Source organism: Antechinus flavipes, chromosome 6, assembly GCF_016432865.1.
Source record: "Antechinus flavipes isolate AdamAnt ecotype Samford, QLD, Australia chromosome 6, AdamAnt_v2, whole genome shotgun sequence".
In the NCBI taxonomy this organism is placed as follows: domain Eukaryota; kingdom Metazoa; phylum Chordata; class Mammalia; order Dasyuromorphia; family Dasyuridae; genus Antechinus; species Antechinus flavipes.
In genome coordinates this window covers 202,218,220-202,239,691 of record NC_067403.1, presented here as the reverse complement: position 1 = coordinate 202,239,691, position 21,472 = coordinate 202,218,220, and the positions used below count along the sequence as shown (strand labels likewise).

Genomic DNA, 21,472 nt, shown 5'->3' with positions numbered 1-21,472 from the left:
AAAATATAATTTCAGAGAACTGATGGTGTGTACTACCTACCTCCCAACAGAGAGGTAAAGTACTCAAGATGAAGAATGATAATTTGTTTTGCTTGACTATATATATTCTTAAGAGTTTTTTCCCCACTTCTTCAATCAGAAAGAGGTATTAGAGAGGGAAAAAAATAACTGCCTATTAATTGGAAGGAGGAAAAAAGCCATCCCACAACAAATGAAAATCAAGCAATCTTTACAATCCCTACCTCTGCACTACTGTTGCGTTACTTTCCTTATTGTTCCCTGGATGGTAGTCAAGTTTTCTGAGTGCAAAAGATCAACATGTTCCACATCCAGAGTTTCTTGCAGAGCTTAACTAGTTCTTGTTCTCAGGGAGCTAAGGATTCTTGAAAATGAACCAACTGAATTACAATATTTAGTATATGCAATTTTTGTTTTGGTGTGCAGGCTGGATCCAATGTTTTGAGGTTCTTGTAACTAGTATGAATAATAATCATGTGGTGGGCCCTCTCTAGGTCAGAGTTTCTTAAACATTTTCCATTCACAACCGCTTTTTGTCCAAGAAATTTTTACATAACCTGGGTATATAGGTATACAAAATAGGTATACATTTATTGATGTCATAATTTCATAATCCTCCCATTTAGTTACATGACTCATATTGGGTTGCAACCCAGTTTTAGCTTTGCTCTAGATAAGGGTACCAAGCCTTGAATGCCAGTATTAAAGAGCCTCTTTTTCATTTGTGTGTATGTGTGTATGTATGTGGGAGTCCTACACAAATCAATGAAACAGGATAGATTTGTGATTCATCTAAGAGAAAATGACCTGCTATAAATTAGAAAACATCTGTTTTCACAATGAATGGTTGCTGAAGTTTGGAGTATCTGAAGATGGAGGTACATATATGTAGATGAAGATGTTTCTTAAAGATGTTTTTGGCCATGGAAGACTTTTGGATTTTAGAACAGTTTAGTGAAGAATTCTCTCAAGAGCATTCAGATATGAAATGGTGGAAGTAACCCATGAAACTACACAACTTCTGTATGGTGTCCACTTTGTGTGACCCCATCCTTACTCTGCTAGCTCATGAAGTACCCCAGGAATTTCATATCCTGGTTGAACTAGCATTTTCCAGATTCACATAGAGCTGGTATTTGTGGATACAGGCCAGTTTACTGCAGGCTAGCTGGTTGTGCTGGTTGTATTCCTGGAAGCATACCAGGACGTCATCCAGGTCAGCCATAACCCCAAAGCCCAGCAGTCGTTGAAAAATGATATTTTTGAAACTGGAATATCACCAGGATGTTACATGGTTTGAATGGCATGAAAGTGTACTGTAGCTAGTCATATGTATTGTTATTTTTTTTATTCATTAGCTTCTCATATACACATCAGAATATAATAAACAGCACTGTCCAGAATAATTAGTCCAGAACTAACAGGAGATAGTATCAGTTCTAGACAGGGAGGGCAAAAGAACATATTCTTCACAAAGCATCAGAGCCTCTGGGATAAGTGGACTGCTGAATTCTACACATTTATCTCCAAAGATTCCTAAAGGACAGGGATTTCTGATTCTTTCAGGAAGTACAGGGAGAGTAGCAGTGAACCTTTGTATCACTTAATACAGTGATGGATTTCCCCATATTTGCTAAGTGCTCCAAAGTAGCGGAGTTGTTTAGATATACATGGGTGATATTCAGTATTAAAAGTTCATTATGATTCTCCAACCAGGCTTCAAAAGACAAGTCTCATGGAAAACAAGATCCGAGAAGAATGAACGCCAATCCATGATTTATGTCACCACTAGTATGACTTGGAGATATAACAGAACTTTTTGGCCAGGATTATAGCCATCAAGTTTCTAGATACCTTTGACTTAATGAAAAACCTATGACTGGAGCACCTAAAAGCTGTAGAATTCAAGGTTTAGTTACAACTACTTTGAAGGACAGATTTCAGGGGACAGAAACTTAGCAAAAGGAATTTTCACTGGTTTTCTACCTACCTGACATACAAATAAAGGCCTTCTGTTTGTAACCCTAACTGCTATGCATCTAATGGGGACAATTAGTAAGCTAGTAGATGCTGAGCTTGCTGGTATTAAAGGATCATATATTCAGAGATAGGAAGTATCAATAATCATCAAATCCATTCTCCTTGTTTTATAATTGAGATAAAAAGGTAACTGATGCCCAGAGAGATTATGTGATTTGCCCACGATTGCACAGCTAATAATCATCTGACATGGGACTTGAACCTAGAACTTCATAACTCCAAGACCAAGTGCTGTATTCACTATAATGTACCACCCTGGGGAACAAGCTCTGTGAGAAAGAAGGTGAAAGAAAAGGGGGCACTTTGGGCACAAGTGGATCTGACAGAAGGTGAGTAAAGCTTCAGGAACCAGAGTTCACAGAGAATAAAGGACTGGATATGGAATATGGATATGAAATGTGACCTATGATACAGACCATGACTTGTGCTATATGCAAAAGAAACAAACTTGATCTGTTATATATTGATATCTCTTGAATGTTTTCTCCTTTATTTCTTCTGAATGAAAAAGACAGCTGTCAACTATGGGGAAAATCTGTGCATTTACCATCTTATTTATGTCTTACAATAACTCTGAGTGAAGCAATGCAAGTCTTTTTCTCCTTGCTTTACAAATGGGGAAACTGAAGCTCAAAGAAGATAAATGGTCTATGGTCAGTGGTGGGATTTGATTTCAGGTCTTTCTGACTGCAAGTCAATTACCATATCCACTATGATAAATAGTTATGCCAAAACATACTCCATGTTTGTATGAAATGATTTCTAGATGCTGTTTGAATCAAATTCTCCTTGCACATCAATAATTTTGTTAAGAGTTCTATATTTTGATTTTCAACAACAAAAAACTCTATCCTGATCTTAAAAAGTTGTGTACTTTGATATATTGTTGGTGGAATTGTGAACACATCCAGCCATTCTGGAGAGCAATTTGGAACTATGCTCAAAAAGTTATCAAATTGTGCATACCCTTTGATCCAGCAGTGTTTCTAATGGGCTTATACCCCAAAGAGATACTAAAGAAGGGAAAGGGACCTGTATGTGCCAAAGTGTTTGTGTCAGCCCTGTTTGTAGTGACCAGAAACTGAAAAATGAATGGATGCTCATCAATTGGAGAATGGTTGAATAAATTGTAGTATATGAACATTATGGAATAATATTGTTCTGTAAGAAATGATCAGCAGGATGAATACAGAGAGGCCTGGAGAGACTTACATGAACTGATGCTAAGTGAAATGAGCAGAACCAGGAGATCATTATATACCTCAACAATGATACTGTTTGAGGATATATTCTGATAGAAATGGATCTCTTTGATAAAGAGAACTAATTCAGTTTCAATTGATAAATGATGGACAGAAGCAGCTACACCCAAAGAAAGAACACTGGGAAATGAATATAAACTGCTTGCATTTTTGTTTTTCTTCCCGGGTTATTTATACCTTCTGAATCCAATTCTCCCTGTGTAACAAGAGAACTGTTCGGTTCTGCACACATATATTGTATCTAGGATACTGTAACCTATTTAACATGTAAAGGACTGCTTGCCATCTAGGGGAGGGGGTGGAGGGAGAGGGGAAAAATCGGAAGAGAAGTGAGTGCAAGGGATAATGCTGTAAAAAATTACCCTGGCATGGGTTCTGTCAATAAAAAGCTATTTAAAAAAAAAAAAAGTTGTGTACTGTAGCAAACAATAAATATATCTTATATTTTCAAAGTAACACATGTGATAGTTATTGGGAACAATCTGTCAACATGTAGGGAGCAATCTTAAGATTGTAGTATTTCCTGGGCGGGTGGGAAAGAGGTATGTTTGTACTTCTTCCAATGTCTGTGTGCATTCTAATGAGTTTAGATGAAATTAGCCATAACGTCCATTTGCACAAACTTCTCCCAATTAAGTGGTATTGAAATAGTGGGATCTAATAGCAGAGGAATCTCTCAGTACTCGAGTGCAAAAAAGATAATTTTAAAGGAATAAATACCATACCCACTAAGTCAGGCCACTTTATTTCAGAGGTAAGCTACCAGTACCAATCATGATACAGTTGTACCAACTCATTCCAAAATAAATCTTGTTTCTAAAATTGAAACAACCTGGCACATCCATTCATTGACTCCTTAGCTTTCTGGAATTGCCTTATATTTCAGTAGACCCACTAGATCTAAGGGTTTTTGCTTTTGTTTTACCTTAAAAAAGCCAGGTCTATATAGAAATGGGGAGCCATGTGCATTTACCCAACATCAGCAAAGCAATAATTATCTGCTGAGCTGCTAGCAGTTGAAAATAATTTCATTGCATGATGAAAGTATGAACTAAAAGCAGAGTCAGCCAAACAGTGTCAGTAAGAAAGCCAGGAGTCAAAATGCAACATTAGAAAAAAGTGTTATCCGTTCAGAACAAGTTAGATACATAGACTCAAGAAAAGACAAACCAGAAAAAGGAATAAGGAAAAAATACCACAGTAAAAGCAAGTTAGGAACAGAATGAAAGTTTGGAGTCCTCAGCTTCTATTTTTGACACTAGATCAGTTCTTGCTAGTCCTTGCTTTTGTGTTATAAAATTGATCCACCCACAGCTGAAAGCTGTTAAACTCCAAAGATTTTATAATCTCCAGCATGAATTCTCTGATGCCAAATAAGGTCTGAACTTTGACTGAAGGCTTTCTCATATTCATGACATTTAAAGGCTTTTCTCCAGTATGTATCATCTGGTGTTTAATAAGGGATGCTCTATCACTAAATGCTTTCCCACATTCATGACACTCATAGGGTTTTTCACCAGTATGAATTCTCTGATGTCGAACATGGCTAGACTCTGACTGAAGGCTTTTTCACATTCATTACATTTATATACATTTCTCTCCAGTATGAACTCTCTGGTGTTGAGCAAGATTTGTACTCAATCTGAAGGTTTTCCCACATTGGTTACATTCATAGGGCTTTTCTCCAGTATGAATTCTCTTGTATCCAGTAAGATGTGCATGCTGGCTGAAAGTTTTATCACATTCATGACATTCATAGGGTTTTTCTCCAGTATGAATTCTCTGATGTTTAGTGAGGATTTCACTTTTCCTGAAACTTTTCCCACAAATATTACGTTTGTAGGGTTTCTCTCCAGTATGAATTCTTTAATGTTCACTAAGATTTGTACTTCTGCTAAAGGCCTTCCCACATTCCTTATATACATAAGATTTCTCTCCAATAGGAGTTCTCTAATGCTGAATAAGGTTTGTACACTGGCTGAAAACTCTCTCACATTCATTATATCCATAGGGTTTCTCTCCAGTATGAATTCTCTGATATTGAATAAGAATTGTATTCAATCTGAAGGCTTTCTCACATTCATTACATTCATAAGGTTTCTCGCCTGTATGGATTCTCTGATGTTGTGTTCTCCAACCAAAGGCTCTCCCACAATCATTGCATTCATAAGGTTTTTCTCTACTATGTACTCTCTCATGTTTTAATAAGGTGTGAATCCTTATTGAAAACTTTTTCACATTTATGACATTTATAGGGTTTCTCACCAATATGGATTCTCTGATGTTCAATAAGATGTGTATTTCTACTAAATTCTTTCCTATATTCATTGAATTCATGAAACTTTTTCTTTAAAAACAGTCTTTCATTTTTAATTAGTTTAGAATTATGTTTGATCATTTCTCCTGCTTTATGGGACTGGTTTCCTAGCAAACCATTCTGCTGCTTCATAAGGTCTGAATTCGGTCTAAAGAATATCCCAAGTTCATTACATTCAAGATTTCTCTTCCCCATGATGGTGTTTTTACAGCTACTAAGTATTTCTTTCAAATATTTTTCTTGGATTCCCTGATGTTTTGTCAAGTGGCCATCACATTCTCTGGCTTTTCCTAACTTGAAGTATGAGAGTCCACTCCTTATAAATCTTTCCATTTCTGCTTCCTTTAACAATGGTTCCTCAGAAATAGTTTCCTGTGGAGATGGCATCTTGCTTTTCTTTATACTCTCCAAACCTGAAAGAAATAAAAATTGCAATGTCTCCTCTTCCATGTTGAAAGAAAGGAAGGGGTTATGATGCAGAGGCAAGAATTAAATTGATAATAAGTACAACTTGTTCATTTGCTAATTTCATATGAGCAAAGAGTGGAAAAGAAGTGAAGATACAGTCAGAAAGGACCACAGGGACTTCTAGTAGGGAACGGAGGGAGAAAGTTGGTTGATCCAGCAGGCAAAGTGAGAACAGAAAACATTGTTGGGTTAACAAGAAGAATGGAAGGTTAAGAAGAATAATTACACAAATTAGATAAAGTTCAGGGGATATGGCTAAGGGAAGAGCATTGAATTTGGAATTATAAGGCCTTGGTCTGACTTCCAACTATGTTATTTACTAAGCTATGTGATTCTGGTTAAGCCACTTTCTCCTTATCCCATAAAAATGAAAAAGTTGGTCCAGATCAAGGAATGTTTACCTGAGGTCTGAGAATTGTTTGTTTGTTTGTTTTAATATTCTGAGGACAGAGACTAAACATTGTATATTAAGATATACTCATGTGAAGCCGAGGGGGTTAGCATGAGGAAAACATCCAAGTGAAGTCATCTATCTATATACTATAGACTATCTGGAAACAGATGATAAGGAGTCTGAAAAAGATACCATGTCAGGCCCCAGGGTTTCGTATAGAAGTGGTAGACTTTATCCAGATTTCTGCTAGAGATCTCTGTCAAAAGTAGAGCAAGTGGTAGAAATTTCTCAAATTGCCTTAATAGTTTCTCATTATTCAAAGCATTACCAATGATATAACTTCTGTCCAAGAATGTGATTATTATCAATAAGGATAAAATGGTAACTGAAAAGGATATAAAGGCTGAGAATAAATGACTACTTCATTATAGGATTTAAAAGAGAAGAGAAAAAAACTGAGCAAAATCTAAAATGCACCCTAGATTTTGGAAGAATCAATTTCAAACATGGTTTAGGGAAAGGACAGGTAGGATCCCATGACCTAAAACTGTTAGAGGGGTTAGTCACCTGAGGAGAGATGGAATCTCAAGAATAAAATCCTCAGGCAATCCTCATTTTAATGAAAAAGAAAAGAGGAGTTGATTAAAGGGACTGATGTGGATGCATAAGGAATTCACTAACACTGTTAGATTTTAAAAAGACACATACAAAAGACAGAATTGAAGGCAGTTTAAAAAGTGGATTTAAAAGTATGACAGAATCCTGAAATAGTATCAAGAATGCTTAAACTCAGCATTAGCTCAGCTTGCCAAAAAAAGAAAAAAGCTCATCAAAAAAGTTTTGGTTTATTTTTATAAAAATATTGGGGAAAAGAGAAGCTCAAAGAAGGGATAGCACAGCTGCTTGGATAGATGGGATTATAGTAAGCAACAGAAAGAAGGAAGACTTGCTTAGCTTTCATTTTGCTTTTTTTTGTCAAAGAGCACAATTTTGGATTGGGAAAAAAAATGTCTACTTGGGACTTGGTTATAAATTCCTTATAATAAGAAATAGCAAGAGAATATCTGGCTGCCTTTGATGAGTTCCTATCACCAGGCCAAGACAAACTAAATCCTTGGTGGAAACACAGCTAGCTATGGCTATTCATCTCAAAAATATCTTTTAAAAAGTCACTGTCATAGATTACAAGTCAATACTATGATATGGCTGACAAAAAAGTACTGTATTCTCAGACAGCATTCAGAAGCATAGTGTCCAACACTACAAAGATAATATAAGGTCCTACAATGTTCTACCTTAGTCAGAATGTATCTAAAGTATCTAATGTGTTCAGTTCTGGTGCCACATAGTAAGAAAAACACTGATAAACTTGAGTTTCCAGTTCAAGGTTATCACTCAGAACAATAAAGTACCTCGAGACCATTCCATTTGAAGATCATTTGAAGGAAATAGAAATGTTTAGCCTTGGAAAAGAAGACTTGGAAGAGCAGGAGGAGCACTGAGGAAGAAGGATATGTGGTATCTTTGTTCAAAGCGAACACAGATTAGAAGAGAGATTAGATCTGTAATGCTTTGTCCCCAAAGAAATGGAACCATGAGTATAAAATACAGAGATGTGGATTTTGACTTGACGTAAAAGGAAACTTCCAAACAGTTAGATCTGTCCCAAAGTGGGACTGTTGCCAAATGAGGTTAGTGGATTCTACTCTTAATATACATCAAGCATTAACTGGTAAACCATTTGATGGGTATGTGGTAGAGGAAAATTCTCTACAGACATAGGTTGGACTAAATATCCTTTGGGATCTCTCTCCAAACAGATTCCATGATTGATTTATTAATTTTTAAAATCAATATTAATTTTTTGATAATCACTGCTTAATAGTATATCATCTGACCATTCAAGTTCCTTTTCAAGTTCCTCTTTAGGGGGAAGGACAGAGAGGACATTATTCCTGCTAAATTCTGCCAAAGTATATTATATTCATTTCCGAGCCCATGCCTTTGTTCATGTTTTTCTTGTCTGGAATTCTCTTCCGTTTCATGTCCTAGTTTCCTACACAAGTCTTGGTCACAGAAAAATCACAGAATTTTAGAGACAAAAAGAGCCTTAGAAATTGTATTTCTTTACATTTGAGAGAAGCAAAGAGATTCATCTCAAGTCATACATTATATTTTCCTTTCATGAACTTTCAATTTGTATTATATTTATTTGTGTAAATATCTAATCTATCCTATGAGAGAATAAGGATGGCAGAGAAGATGTCTTACTCTTGGTTGTATCCCCCATAGTATGCATTTTGTCCTTTAATTGTTTATTTAAAGGTTCATAGATTGAACAGAGTTCAAAGAGACCTTAAAAGCTATCGAGTCCACACCTTCCTTACATTTTAGAAAAGAGGAAAACTGCAGTGAAAAGGGTTTAAGAGAGTTGAGCCTATTTCCAGACCCAAGTCCAGTGCCCTATCTACTATACATTTATCATGTTACCTTGAATTGTATTTTTGTGTATTTTTGTCTTAAAATATGATATTTAAATATTTCACAAATCTGTCTTGTATTTTCAATTAGATGTTGACCTATTGAAGAGAAATGTGATTTCTATAAATTTTATATCCTCTTTAGAAGGTACTTGGAATTCAACAAATTCCTGCTAAACAGACAAATTTAAAAGGAGATTTTCTTTTTTCTTGATGCCAGAATATCAACTCAATAATTTCTTGAATGCCTTTGACACTGTCCTTTGACATTGTCCTTGACACTGGAGATAACAAGGAAAGTATAAGAAAATAATAATGAAAATGCCATACATTTCTACAGAGCTTTAAGGTTTGCAGAATGTTTTCCTCACGACAGTTTTAAGAGATTAGAAATGCTAAGAGATAAGAAATGCAAATTAGTAATTTGCCAGTGATCACACAGTTAGTGTCTGAGGTAGAATTTAAACCTAGGTCTCCAGACTCCAAATCCAATTCTCTATCCACTACATCATGGTGCCCTTCCCTTCAGTATCTCAGAATCTAGGTAAGAAGACAAAACGAACACACATGAAACAATTAAAGAAAAATAAAAGTAAAAAAAGAGCATATATTCAAGCAATACATTATGAGGTTTAGCCATTAAGTGGTCTTAAAGTTCAAGGAAGAAAAAGATTAAAAGAAGCTGGAAAATTCAAAGAAGGTCTCAAAGAAAAGGTAGAATCTGAAAGACCTTAAAGACCCACCAGTATCTGGAAGAGGATGAAGGGATGCAATATTAGTATGATACAGAATATGTAGAAGGGCAGATTTGGAGGAAAAAACATGGAGTACATGGAGCATGGAGTCTAACTGGAGGAGAAGCCCTGTTTAGATATAGTTCAGCAGAAGATGATCTTTTCCCCATTCATTATTTCCACTAGAATATCCTTCTGTTCTCGACTATAAAAAGCCAAAGGCTTTTTACATATTTCACTAAGTTTTAGCACAAGGTTCAGAGATCAGAAATTTCTTTAGGCAAAAGAGCTAGGTATTTCCACCCCTTCTTTTTACATGAAAAGTCTTTATTTGTACAAATGAAAATCATTCTTCCCTATTCTATTCCTACAGTAATAAATAAGATAGATTAAAGCTAAGAAGGAGCCACTCATTACAAAGAACAATTATCAATTATAGTGATATGAACTTAGACCAGAATTATGGCAGAAGAAATGAAGAGAAAGGAAAGAATGCTAGAATTATTTTAGATGAAGAACAATAGGATGTGGTGATAGACTGGACAAAGAAAATGAAGAAAAATATTCAATGTGACCCCATGGTTTCTGGACTGGGAAAGTAGAATAACAGAGTCATCACTGACAGAAATAGATAAGTTAGGAAGGAAAGCTGGATTGGTGAGAGAGATTCAGTTTTTCACATGTTGAATTTTAAGCAACACTGTACATCCAAATGGAGGTACAAACAAGTGAGACACCTGGGCTGGAGCAGTGGAGGTGGGAGTCATCTGAAAAAATATTTTGAGTTTTCATAATGAATTATTAGAAAATAGAAGAAAAGAGGAAGGCAGGTACAGCTCTTAGGGATATTTGAGGTAGGAAAATGGAAAGAGAATCTGGTGAAATAGATGGAAAAAAAGACCAGAACAGAGAAGTGTCATAAAAGCAATGGGAGGAACTGATGCTAAGTGAAATGAGCAGAACCAGGAGATCATTATACACTTCGACAACGATATTGTATGAGGACATATTTTGATGGAAGTGGATTTCTTTGACAAAGAGACCTGAGTTTCAATTGATAAATGATGGACAAAAGCAGCTACACCCAAAGAAAGAACACTGGGAAACGAATGTAAACTATCTGCATTTTTGTTTTTCTTCCCGGATTATTTATACCTTCTGAACCCAATTCTCCCTACGCAACAAGAGAACTGTTCGGTTCTGCAAACATATATTGTATCTAGGATATACTGCAACATATCCAACATATAAAGGACTGCTTGCCATCTAGGGGAGGGGGTGGAGGGAGGGAGGGGGGAAAAAAATCGGAACAGAAACGAGTGTCAATATAATGTAATTATTAAATAAAAAATTAAAAAAAAAATTAAAAAATAAATAAATAAATAAAAGCAATGGGAGGCAAGATTTACATGAAAAGGTTTTCAACAAAATCAAATATATGGAAGTAGAGAGAAAAAAAACTTGGTGGTTATCTTGGTAGAGGTTCTGTTAGAGAAAGCAGGAGTAATATTCAAGAGGGACATGCTAGTAAAGAGTATGTGCAACAGGTAGAAATGAAATGGTAAAAAATGAGGCAAAAAACAGATGAAATAGGTAGTGGGCCTGTGTATTTAAAGAGCTTGACAATGAAAGTGATGGGAGAAAAATGGGGCAACATAAAACAAATAAAATAATAAAACATAATTTTTTTTTAATTCTTTTTTTTTTTTTAATAGAGGAGGCCTATTTGCGTTTGGATGGATAAAGAAAGGAATGTGTGGATAGGAAGAGATTGAAGATGTTACAGAAGGAAGAAATAATTATAAGATTATTATATTCATTAAAATTCCAGAAAAGAAGAAATGAAAGGGATCTAGGATTTAGGAAATAGCCTGGTTGAGGATGAGAGACATCTATTTCACCAAAACTGTGAAGATAGACAAATGGACAAAATTTGAGAGATAGTATTTCCAAGGCATTGCTTAAGAAGAAAGAATATACGGCTAGCAGGTGGAAATTATAGAAACCAAATTTCACCTCAATCTAAATGAGGAACTCTCAGAGAAGAAGAGTAGACCCAAATGGAACGGACTGGTTCACAGACCAGTTAGGTCTTTATCACTAGCAGTTTTCAAGCAAAAGCCAGCTGGCCATCTACTGGATATATTACAAAGGAGATTCCCTGTAAAGGATGGGAAATTGGATTAGAGTCTATGATATGTTAAGGGAGAAAGGTAAGATCAATATGGGATTTTTTGCAAGTTAACCTTATCCCTTTCTATAGCCCAAGGATTTCTGAGAACTATCCAACCAAAATTTCCAATCCTCTACTCAAGTAATCAACAAGTATTTTGCTAGATGATTATTATGTGCCAGGAATTGTGCCATTACTTCCTTTTCACTCTTATTTCCAGTGAAGCCCTTTCTATCTAGTTTTCACTCACCCAGGCAGATGTCTCTTGAAAGTTTTCTCTCCACTTTGCAGAATTTTTTCCCTTGTTCCAACCGAAAGATTATATCTGGTTTGGAAACTTGATAACCTGCTCATAAGGAGAGACTCAGAACTTAGGGATTTGTTCTGGGGACAAAGAGTCGTTGCAGAATTCAATTATGGTCCCATATGCTTTGAGATGCTTTGAACTAAAAAGAGTAACATCATAAAATCACGATAATTCTGCTCATTTTCAGCTACACAAAGGGTAGACAGTTCACTTAGAAAGAAGCATGATCACTCCACATCAATTTCCCAAAAAGGGTTAAGGGTATTCAAGAAGAAGCATAGGAAGATGGAAAGAATACTGGACTTAGAATTCTATATCCTCTATCTGGATCCTTAGACTATCACTGAATTCTATGGACTATTTGATATTGACTTCTTAGAGCCCTACTTTCTTTATCTGAAAAATGGGAATAATGCTGGAACTAAATCCCTCACAGAACTATGAAGAGAGAAGTTTGTATAATGCAAAGTTTGAGTGTTTTTTTTTAAAACACCTGCAAAAACAATGGCACTTCAGTGGGTAAACTGAATCATAGGAGAAGTCATCCTTACCCAATAAGACCAGGTTTCCATAATTTTCTAGCATCATGCCCCTGTACAGAATCCTCTGAGCAGGATCCAGCTGCCTCTATTCCTCCTGGGTGGAGTCCACAGCTACATCCTTGAATATCAATGATCTCTGAAATGACAACCACACTTCTTTTGAATCAGGAACCATTCCTTTATATGACCTTTGGACCTTGGACAAGAAGAGGTGAAGAGGATTTAAGGGAAGTGTTTCTGATAGTATTCTAGGCTGCAAGTAACCCATATCAAATATTCATTTATTTCTCACTTGTTTAGCAGTACATTAAATTCTATGTAATATGAAATAATATGGAAAATGATATATGCATTTAAACAGTAATTTTGCTCAGGAGGAAAACAAACATTAATAATTAATGAACAAAAAAAAAGAAAAAAAAGGAATAATTAGTGAACAATATAAAGCATTTCCTCAAATTCTCCTAAAACTTAGAGTATAGCTTATACTGTGTCTGGTATTTCCTTACTAAATTTTAAGATGACCTGGTCAAGAACCCCTTATTTTTATTTAGGCAACTATTTCTTCCATTATGGTCAGCATGATGTGCAAAATGGCAGCACCCTTCATCATACCCTTATTATCATACGAACACTGATAGAAAGTCAGAAGACTATATAGTCCAACATCATCTTTTCCTTTTTTTAAAAAATAATAGTTTTTCATCTTAAAAAATATGTGCAAAGATAATTTTCAACATTCACCTTTGCAAAACCTTGTGTTCCAAATTTTTCTCCCTCCCTCCATACTTTTCCCCTCCCCAGACAGCAAGTAATCTAATATAGGTTAAACATGTACAATTCTTCTAAATATATTCCCATCTTTATCATGTTGCACAAGAAAAATGATATCAACAGCAGTATGATTTCAGAGTCCTAGAGAGACTTACATGAACTGATGCTAAGCGAAGTGAGTGGAACCAGAAGAACACTGTACACAGCAACAAGAAGATTATACAATGGTCAATTTTGACAGATGTAGCTCTTTTCAACAGTGACATGATCCAGGCCAGTTCCAATGGTCTTGTGATGAAAAAAGCTAATTGCACCTAGAGAGAGGATGTGGGGATTGAGTATGGATCACAACATAGTATTTTCACTATTTTTTGTTATTATTTGCTTGCATTTTGTTTTCTTTCAATTTTTTTTTTACTTTTTTGATCTGATTTTTCTTGTGCCACATGATAATTGTAGAAATATGTATAGAAGAATTACACACATTTAAGATACACTGGATTACTTGCTATCTAGGGCCCCCGTGGGGGGAAAGGAAAGAAAAAAATTTGGAACACAAGGTTTTGTAAGGGTGAATGTTGAAAATTATCTATGCATATGTTTTTTATTAAAGATTTTTATTTTTCAAAACATATGTGTGGACAATTCTTTAACATTAGCTCTTGCAAGGATGAATACAGAGAGGACTGGTGAGACTTACACGAACTGATGCTAAGTGAAATGAGCAGAACCAGGAGATCATTATATACCTCAATAATGATACTGTATGAGGATGTATTTTGATGGAAGTGGATTTCTTCGACAAAAAGATCTAACTCAGTTTCAATTGATCAAGGATGGACAGAAGCAGCTACACCCAAAGAAAGAACACTGGGAAATGAATGTAAACTGCTTGCATTTTTGTTTTTCTTCCCGGGTTATTTATACCTTCTGAATCCAATTCTCCCTATGCAACAAGAGAACTGTTCGGTTCTGCACACATATATTGTATCTAGGATATACTGTAACCTATTTAACATGTATAGGACTGCTTGCCATTTGGGGAAGGGGATGGAGGGAGGGGAAAAATTGGAACAGAAGAGAGTGCAAGGGATAATGTTGTAAAAAATTACCCTGGCATGGGTTCTGTCAATAAAAAGTTATTTAATTAAAAAAATTAGCTCTTGCAAAACCTTGTGTTCCAATTTTCCCTCTCTTACCCCATGCCCTCCCCTAGATGGCAAGTGGTCCAATATATGTTAAACATGGTAAAAATATGTTAACTCTAATGTATGCATACATATTTATACAATTGTTTTGCATATGTTTTGAAAATAAAAAAATCAGATCAAAAGGGGAAAAATGAGAAAAAAACAAGCAAACAGGCTAAAAAATTGGCTGAATCAGTTCATTGTTAAAAAGAGCCAAGTCCATTACAGTTGATTATCACATAATCTTGTTTCTGCCAACACCACCTTTTCATAAATAAACTGAAGCCTTCTTCTGATTCAATTAGAGCACAGAACCATTAATGTATGATGACCCATTTTCTTCAGTAATGACAGCAATCATCAAGTTTGACTCTATGAACTCAGTGCCTGATGAACTATCTGAATAGTGATGGGTCTTAAAAGAATAAAGAAATCAAAAGACTTGCTTGAAGTAATAGGTGGCAGAGTTTGGATTTGGAGCCCTGTCCTTTGTCTCTACATTCAATGACCTCTACACTACACCAAAATGCCTGCCAAAGATGTACACACTGTTTATTCCATATAACACCAGGCTTAGTCGACATCAAAGGGGATTTTCTTCTTTCTCCATTTTCAATTTAAAGCCCTCTTATTGGACCTGCAAATTTTCAAGCAAATATATTCTACACTATATTTTTTAGACACTTTCTAATCTTGACCCTGGTCCAGAAATCCAAATTTCATCCATATTTCAAACAATTAGAAAACAAATATAATTCCAATCAGGCCCTGAACTGGATTCATCTGTCTAAGAATGTAGACCCTGATTTGGGAAACAAGGGAAATTTGAAGTCACTTTTCTCCCTGGGGAGGAGATAAAAATAGGCAGAGAAAAGCAGAGGATGCCAATTATTGTGGTTAGGAAGTGCTTTGAGCCATAGGTACTCTGTGGCACTAAGGAGATCCTACTTTGTATCCAAGGAAGAAACTGATTTGAATAAAGCATACTCCATGAAGCAGTAAACTTAAAAGCCACACAGGAATTAGGAGATGTTGCTAACCAAGAATCTTACCATATAGGTGATTAGAAGAGAAAATTTTCTTTATTTCATGTGTAAATAAATGCTTTGATCTGGTGATGTGATCACTGGCATTTTTGTACGGCATTGACCTTATAAAATATACCACAAAGAAGATGCCCACTTTCTCAGAGCTACAGAATGTAGAGAACTTGTCCATCAGTAGGGGTGTGTGTGTGTGTGTGTGTGTGTGTGTGTTTGAAAGAGAGACAGAGATAAAACAAGAAATAGACATATAGTGAAAAAGAGAGAGAGAGAAAAGAAAGACAGACAGTTAAAATTGTCTAAGTGGACCTAGAGTTGAGTTGAACAAGAGAACAGAGGACGGGATTGCTTTCAATAAGGTACACAACTTCTTTAAAGACCCCAAGTTTTTCATAAAAGTAAATGGTCATTTTTTAAAACAACATTCTACCAGTATTTCTATATGGCAGTTAGACACGGAATACAAAAGACTCTAATGAAGTTAAAATGATTATCATACAGAGAGCAATGGAGAGGTACATAGTAAATGTAAGCAGGTTACATCACAGCCAATGACAAACTTTGAATAAGAAAAAGAATAAAAGAAATGGTGTCAAGGAATAGGGTAGGAAAAAAAGACAGGCTGCTCGTGTGGCAGAAGTGAAGGATGACTAGACCATTCCACTGTTATTTTCCCAATGTCAAAAAAAAACAAAAAAAAGCAAGAGAGATTTCTAAGGGCACTGATGAAACCCCCTTTGGCAAGGGAAGGAGACAGAAAAAAGAAAGCCCAGATGAAGAGGCAAGAATGGGTTGTGAGTTGTATCACTGACAGGAACTTCTGATTCAATGAAAGCATTTTCCATTGAAGTATAATGATCGGTTTTCATCAATAATGATAGCAGTCATCAAATTTGACTATATCAACTCATTAGCTGATGAACTATTTCAAGAAATAGCAATGTGTTAGACCTGACTAAATTCATTCTGAAATACACACACACACACACACACACACACACACACACACACACACGAGGCAAAACAATTGGAAAAAAAATTTAAGCTATCTCAAAGAAAAAGTTACAAAAGGATGAAAAACATCACATATGTGATCTTTGGGAAGACAGGGTCCAAAGAGAAAGTATGGACCTAAGATTTCAGTGGTATAGGGAAATACCTGTGAGAAAAATCCTCTATTAATGCAGTTCAGCAACTATTCTTAAGTTTGCCATTTAAAGGAGTAACTTGGGGCCCTGAGACATTAAGTGTTCAGGATGAGCCAGCTGGTATATGCATAGAATTGGGTCTGGAACCAGGGCTAAATCACTGTGCAGTACTGACTCTCACAAATAGTACCTCTATCAAAAAATGACTGAAAACTCATTAACAACTACTAAAACATATATCTGCTTTCTTATTTTTATAAGATCTATCTGAGAATGATCTATGGTTTATCAAAAGGAGGCTGAAAAACAAGTCTGCTTTTGAGATGATTTTTAAAAATTTCTTTTCTTTTTTTTTGTGAGGCAATCAGGGTTATTAAGTGTCACTACACCAGTGGTTCTCAAAGTATAGTCTAGAGAATCCTGGGGATCTCTGAAACCCTTTTAGAGGGTCTACAAATTCAAAAATAGTTTTTATTTCCAATATGGTAAATGTCTATAAATATAATCCAGATAAACGAAAACTCTTTGGAGAGATCCTCAGTAATTTTTAATGGGATAAAGATACTGAAACCAAATGTTTGAGAACCACTGCACTCCACCATTTTGCTGCCCTCAGATGATTTTTTAATGAAAATCACAATTTTATGGTGCCACATCTGAGAGGTGTAAAGAATACAAGATCCCACTGTGTCTCTTAGTGAATTTTTTAAATATCTGATTCAGTAGAACAAAAAGCAGCCTTGAAAGGTTTCCCTCATTGTGTCTAATATGCATATATTAAATTATAAACATTTTGGCAGAGATAATTTCATTCAATGACCTGTTGATTATTGAAATTAAATAAGAAACATAATATTTGAGGTACTCACCATTATTATGGAAATCATCCTGCCTAAAACTCAAACAAAAGGATTCTAAACTGATGAAGAGGTTCTCCAAATGTGTTTATTTGTTGATGTAATTTTTTACTAACTGTATTGAGTCATGAAATACTACAAAGTCCCCTCAGTGAAACCCACAATGATACAAAATATCAGTATTACCATCCATGCTGAAGAAATGAAATGGATGAAAAATACAAACTGCACAAACTGTAACATGCAGCTATATGGATAGCTTGTAAAATTGTTCCCATATATTCATATATACTTAAGTATATATGAATGTATATGTGTGTGTGTATCTTGAATAGTTGCTGAAGTTAGAAGAGGAATTGGGTCCAAAATTAAGTAGAAACTTGTCATGCTGAATTACATTTGGGAAGCTATTCAGCACTTTCCATGTTTACTTACACTAAAGTCCATCTCTTTAATATTGATATTCTGTGAGTTATATTTATATATACCATGCTTTCAGAGAATTAAGATTTCAAGTAATCTCAAAACATGATGGTCACAGGTAACCTACAGCCTATATCAGCCACAACTAATGTCTAAGATGAGAAGTGATGCTCACCAAGAATGTGGATGACCAGAAAAGGAGGTAGATTATCAGAAGAGACAAGAGATCATAAGATTTGGAGCTAGAAGGGGCCTTAGTAATCATTTAGTTCAACCTTTCATTGAGTCAGAGGAAACTGAGGGTCAAGGAAGTTAACTTACCCAGATCCCACAGGTAAGAGGAAGCAGAATCAGAATTCAGCCCAGGTCTTCTGATCCTAAATCTAGTAGTGTTCCATTATAATAGATCCTAAGTGCTATATTGGTATCTCTGAGATAGTAAAATAACCAGAGGAAGGGCTTCTGCACATTGGGTAGATTTTCTATGGATATTTATAGAAAGATGTACTTAAAAGACCCTAGAAAGGAAGGCTGGAATCTGTACTAATGGAGGGGGTGTGCACACCAACAATATCACAACTATTTCAAGTTAAGTGGCTCTCTAATGGGATTGAGCTCTTTGATGTTACAAAGGCTGTACCCTTTGTTTATATGCCCTAATTCAGAATACTTAGCACACAGGAAGTCTAAATAAGAAGTTGGATGAATTAGGGGTGTAGGGTGAAATCTGGGCAATATTCTCAGCAAGTCCTTTATAAATCATAAAAGGTTTTAGTCTCTTAAGGGAGAACAATTGGAACCCTGGACCTTGGATGAGTCTTTGCCAGGCAGGGAAGCTCCTAGATAAGAGAAAAAACTATTTTGACTCAATGAAAGCCAAGATGGTTTTTCAGGAGAGATAGAAGAAACTCCAACTCACCTAAGACCTGGTCATCAGGATCCCAAAACCCTTCTCCTCTATCTCTCCCTCATGGGGAAGGGCAGAATCCTACAAAGGCAGAGTTAGGAAGAAAAAAGGGCCATGACTTGTAAACCATCCATGTCCTTGAAATTCCCATATTCATCAAGTGCAAATTTCTTATTTTGTTGAGTATGACCAGTACACTCTTGCAAAAAGGCTGTAAAAGGGAATCCTAACCCTCCCATTCAAGAGAACAGATCTATGGGTATGGCTGTCCAGGATCTTGATTTTGTCCAAAGAATCCTAGAAGTTTTCATGAAACGAATTCTTAATTTAGGAATCAGGAAATGAATCCTGAATTCATATGTCAGACCCCATATGTGGTGTGATTTTAAGTAGTATCTGTCCCTTCTTATTTATTGAAGAAAAAAAAATCTCTATTTTCCTTCCTTGGCTCACAGCATATATAAGTCTTCCTACTTATGTCCTGACTTTGGTATGTCCATGTATGGCTACTGACATAATGGATGAGAGAAATTATTTTACTATTATAGTAATAATCTATTAATTTGGAATCCAGGCTATCTCCTTTATTTCTTCATTTAAAAGTAAAATCAGTGTCTATTAAAAAAAAAAGTCAGTCTCTAAAGAACATAAATGATTGATGAGTTCAATCAAGACCTTTTATTAAGAGTATAGAATCCAGTCAGGGTGAGTTCTCCTCTCAGAGAAAAAGGAGCCCTGTCCTTGTACTTCATGAGAGTTCAGGATGACCCAGTTCATGAAGGAGAAAAGCAACCACAGTGTTCTGGATGGAGATGGATTGCTGGCAGCAGCTGAGTCTCATGATCAAACCATGTTTTCAGCAGAAAATTACTAGTCCATCTCCTCACTAAAAGGCCAACCAATCAAGGTTGATTTTCACTTGTCAGGAGCATTCTCTTTTACAAAGATATTTAAGGCATTCAGTGTCTCCAAGGTTCAAATTGCTCAGTTTCCTTAAGTGTAAACCAAAAAAAAAAATAACATAGGTCCTAATAAGCTATGATGAGACTCATATAAGAAAAATCTTGTGGCTCAAATAAGATAAGTAAAGCACTTTTTTGGTTATCAAAAAAAAAAAAAAAAAAACAAACCCCACTGACCATCTATTTATTATTAGTCTAATCAGTAATTTATTAATTACCCAGAAACCATGTCTCTCAGTTTTCATTCATAACCCAAGGGAGAACAGAGAGGAAGAGAAGTGTGTTCTGGTAAGCCAGGAATGGTCACAGGACCAGAACCATAGAAGCTGAGGCAGATGGCAGTGTGACGAGAAACATTAAGAAGGTATTGGAGAGAAAGGCAAAGCTTGGGATCATCATGTAAGGGTGTTGATCTCTTCCCACCTAGACATCATCTTTCCACCTTAATATATCCTCCATTGAAGTGCCTCCTTCCCATCATGCAGAGATTCCCCCAAACCCTTCTATCCCATACCTCTGAATCCCTTTTTCTGAACTTACCTTTCTCTTCAAATATCTGGATCAAATCCTCCATGGTTACCTCCTCCTCAACTTTATCCTGTCCTGTTTCCACAAGTGGGAAAGTCAGGAATTACTCTAAAACCAACAGTTCTAAGACCTGCTCCATCATGTCAGTATCCAGGCTCTGCCACAAAACCCTGGTCTCATGTTGGTTGAGTGTCTTCCTCAATGGATTTCCACTGTTTAAGATGTTCTATCTTCACTAGAGCATAGGGACCCAGGAACAAGTTCACATTAGCTGGAAACTCCACTCTGGAACTCAGATCTCTTTTTCCAAGTAGACCATTACTTTAACACTCCAGAATGGACCCTTGCAGACCATACTCAGGGATACTGGGAACAAAGATGGGTTAAAATTAGCAGAAGAGAAGCAGCAGCCTTATGTCCATGGTTTGAAATCAAGAACTAGGCTCACATGTGGAGTTTCAATCATTTAACCAACAATTGATGAGGCAGTATGACTTAGAGAACTGAAGGTTGAGTCATGTGATACACAAGATTCAAATCGCTCAGTTTCCTTAATTGTAAACCAGAAACAATAGGTCCTAACAAGCTATGATGAGGCTCCAATAAGGAAAGTCTTGTGGCTCAAATAAGATAAGTAAAGCACTTAAAACATTAATAAATGGGCACCCAATTGTGCAAGGAACTATGTGGGATAGAAAACAGAAAAAGATATGGATATATATTGATATAAGAAACTCTGGGGCCCCTTCTAGAGGAGGGGTTGGGGGTGAGGAGGGGAAAATCTGAAACACGAGGCTACACAAGGATCAATATTGAAAAATTATCCGTGCATATGTTTTGAAAATAAAAAGTTTAAAACAAAAAGTTATTAAGATAGGCTTTTATGAAGTAAAGAAAAAAGAGAG

The 21,472-nt window shown here is 35.9% G+C and overlaps 1 long non-coding RNA gene across 3 annotated transcripts; it reads right to left on the bottom strand.

The window, feature by feature from the left end:
* Positions 1-4,048: 4,048 nt before the first annotated feature.
* On the bottom strand, positions 4,049-20,923 carry LOC127540572 (uncharacterized). Of its 3 annotated transcripts, XR_007948242.1 has the most exons (4): positions 20,580-20,923; positions 13,665-13,823; positions 12,745-12,871; positions 4,049-6,050 (listed from the first exon to the last, which is right to left on the bottom strand). It is a non-coding gene; the product is annotated as an uncharacterized LOC127540572 (long non-coding RNA). The 3 variants fall into 3 exon arrangements; XR_007948241.1 differs by lacking the exon at positions 13,665-13,823; XR_007948240.1 differs by lacking the exon at positions 20,580-20,923 and having other exon boundaries at positions 13,665-15,458.
* Between the last annotated feature and the right edge of the window lie 549 nt (positions 20,924-21,472).